This window comes from Sorex fumeus, unplaced genomic scaffold, assembly GCF_029834395.1.
Source record: "Sorex fumeus unplaced genomic scaffold, SorFum_2.1 ptg000183l, whole genome shotgun sequence".
Lineage (NCBI taxonomy): Eukaryota > Metazoa > Chordata > Mammalia > Eulipotyphla > Soricidae > Sorex > Sorex fumeus.
Genome location: NW_026606240.1, coordinates 8,142,353 through 8,145,768, shown reverse-complemented (window position 1 = coordinate 8,145,768; position 3,416 = coordinate 8,142,353). Strand labels below are relative to the sequence as shown.

At 43.8% G+C, this 3,416-nt stretch overlaps 1 pseudogene; it reads right to left on the bottom strand.

The window, feature by feature from the left end:
* Positions 1-833: 833 nt before the first annotated feature.
* On the bottom strand, positions 834-3,203 carry LOC130017229 (mdm2-binding protein-like; annotated as a pseudogene).
* Positions 3,204-3,416: the final 213 nt, after the last annotated feature.

Here is a 3,416-nt window from a genome sequence, read left to right as displayed (position 1 = left end):
AGGCATGTGTACCTAGGTTGAGAAGTCAACATGACAAATGACCTGGTACCCGAAATGCGCAGGAGGAAGGGAGCAGCTTGGAACACCTTCAAGAGCTTCGAAGAAATAGCTAAGAGGATGAAGAATTTCCGGCTCTGGGCACATCTCTTTGATTCCACTGTTCTACCTGCATTAACATTAACATATACCTCTGAGACCTTGGCCCTACACAAACAGGATGAGAACGCTATTCGGGTCTCCCAAAGAGGAACTGAAGAGCTATGCTTGAAATATCATGTTTCACTCAAATGAATCCGGAGTTCCGACCTCCGTCGATGATCAAGAATAAGGGACACTGTCTCGTTTGCCAAGGCATCAAAAATCAGATGGGCTGGTCACTTAATGAGATTTAGAGACGTCCGCTGGACTAGAGCCATTACCGACTGGATTCCATGGAATGTCAAAAGACCACATGGCTGCCCACTTACCAGATGGTCAGACTTCTTCATCAAGACCATGAACGATCGGTTTGAGGCTCTTCATGTTCCTAGAACAAACTGACACCATTGGGCTACACTAGCACGTGACAGGGACAAATAGAGATGTTCCTGGCACCCGCTCGAGCAAAACGACGATTAACGGGAAGTCAAGTGATCAAGTGATAAAATAAGCATACAATTAAGATACATTAATTGAGCACCCTAAAACTATATAAATATGGGATATTTATAAAATTATTAAGAACAACATACTATCATATTCTTTAAGGAACGTCTGAAATCATTAGTTTGAAACCAAGGAAGTAGTAAAGAATAGTCTTCTTGATTTTTAGTTGTCCAAAGAGTATACTTTTGTTATTTTGTTCTTGTTTTTTCTACGACCCATTTAATCACCTGCTCAGCATATTTGTTTGCTGTCTTCTTCATTTCTTCAAGTAGACCTCTTGAAGTTTTAAGATCCGTTAGATAGAACTTGGAGATCTCAAAGAGACACTGGCTCCATGCAGTGAAACATTCATGAGCCTGGGTTATACTGTGTTTCTTCAGGGTTTCAGTAACAACTTCTTTCAGTACCTTCTTTCAGTACCCGTGTGTGCTTCTGAGATCTTGATTCTTTAATCTGTCTCTAGGGTTTTGAATCACAGGCACCTTTTGGTCTCGAACTGGCCTTGGTTGTGGTGGCTTTTGGCGCTTTAGAGCTGAGACCTACAGTGGAGGGACAGGCTGATGGTTCTGCTGGGGGGTTTCTGGAGGTCACTGCAGGAAGCTGGTGACTTCCACAGCTCATATGCGAAAGAAGAGAATATAAACTTTCTGATTTCACAAATCTTTTGAGGGGGTAAGCCAGGTTTACATACTTCGCCCCCCCCCCCTTTCAGTCGTTCCCCCTCAGGGCGCCACTCATTCTGCAGGGCTTCTCCATCTGGGACACTGCTGGGCTTGGGCAGGACGGCGGGCGATGGCAGCGGGCTCAGCACAGTGGGGAATGGGAGGCTGTCCCGGGTGTAGGTGGTCTGAGTTTTGTATCGAATGAGACGAGGCTGTAGCTTGGAAAATCCCCCATCTCTCTCCAAGGATTTTCTGTCATCCAGGCAGTATTCAATTCCATGGTAATGACATCCTGAAGCTTTTTCAAAAGGCAAACCCCTAAGTTTCTGGGGACTACGTTCTGGTGTCAGAATGAAAGTCTTTCCCCCCTTTTGAATCTGTAAAGGCTGCAGCTCTTCAATTGGCAATCCATCTGAAGTAAAATAAACATTCAGCAATTCTTCAGCATTTAATGTGACAGAATCCCATGAACCCTTCTTGTAGCCCAGCAACTGTTCAGATGCATGGGGTAATGAACTAGAAATCATTATCTGTATGGCTTTCTCAGAGCTTTCCAAATTCTGAAGAACATGCCTTTTGGGCCATTCTAAGGGATTACTCTCCATTAAACTTGAGGAAACAGGTTCGACTAGGTTGGCATCAAGTGTCACTTTTCAACTTATTACAATGACAGAAAAGAGGAAAATGGAAAAAATGCAAGTAAATAGAGAAATAAATTCCATCCTCTCCAGTCAAGGGCAGTAAGCTTTGCACTTTCAGTGCATGTCCGGAGCCCTCTCATAAAGGAAATATGATCACCATGGCTCCCTTACCTTTAATGATTTATTTTAGTTAATTAACTTTAAGTAGTTTTTTTGGGGGGTGTACACCTGACCATACTTGGGTTACTCCAGGTGGTACACAAGGAACCATATGGGATGCCAGTAGTGAAATCTTGTTTTTCTCTGAAGCTTTGTTGTGTGTCTCCAGCCCCTTTGCACAGAAAAAATTTTCATTTATTATTTTTGAATTGTAGATTTTGGGTCACAACATTTAGCGCTTAGGACTTAGTCTAGGATTTGAGCTCAACACCATTCCTGGCAGAGCTCAGGGGGACCCTATCTGCTGTCGAGAATTGAATCTGGCTTAGCTGCTGGAAAGAAAAGCACCTTATCAACTGTACTATCTCTGCTAATCCTATGTAATATTTTTCCACAGCAAAAAGATCTTTTGGTTCACCTGTCAAGTTTTCAGCATAGTCCTACCCACTGACCATCTCTCCCAGACCAAGTGCTTGTCTCACTCTAGCAGCTGGTGCAGTTGCAAACCAGAGTTTGACCCCCCTTCCCTCCAGGGGTCTCCTGAGCATCTACAATATGGACCAAAACCACCTCAAAATTAACAATAAACAAATATATAAAAGGCTGGAGTGATAAAACAGTCGGTAGGGTGCTTGCCATGCACGCAGTTTGCCTGGGTTCAGTCCCCAGCATTTCATAGGGTCGTCTGAACATGGAGAGGTGTGGTGCAAAAAATTCCCCAGTTAAAAAGTCTCAGTTCAGAACTTGTCTTGACAATGAACATATTTGAACTTCTTTTGGGGGGTTGTGAATATCTCTCCTGCCTTTTATTTTCCGGTTTCCTCTTTCTGCTACAAATTGGAGAGGGTCAGGGTCTCTCCCTCTCTGGCCATGTATCTCTTAGATTCCATGTCCCCCACCTTAAACCATGTGCTCATCCCTTTGAGCTCATCTCCTGGGGGTCAATTCACTACTAGGGGAGCAGATGAAACGGGCTTTGGGGCCATACCTGCCAGTGCTTGAAGACTGCATCCTGCTCTCTGCTCATTGTACCATTGGACATGGGTACCAGAGGAGAACCCCCAGACTTGCAGCTGGCGGGCATCTGCTCCATCATGGTGTACTCTCTCCTGCCCCTTTGTTGATACATTCATTGTAAGTTCTTAGATGTGAACATTCTGGAATACTGTCAAAGGAAACGCTGTCAGGAGGAAAAGGAGGAGTTGAAGGCTCTGAGAAAAATGACAGAATTTCACCATTAAGATTTCTTTCTTAAGTGTAGTTTTTCCTCCTCTTTCTTACACAAAATCACATACGCAAATGAGTAAAA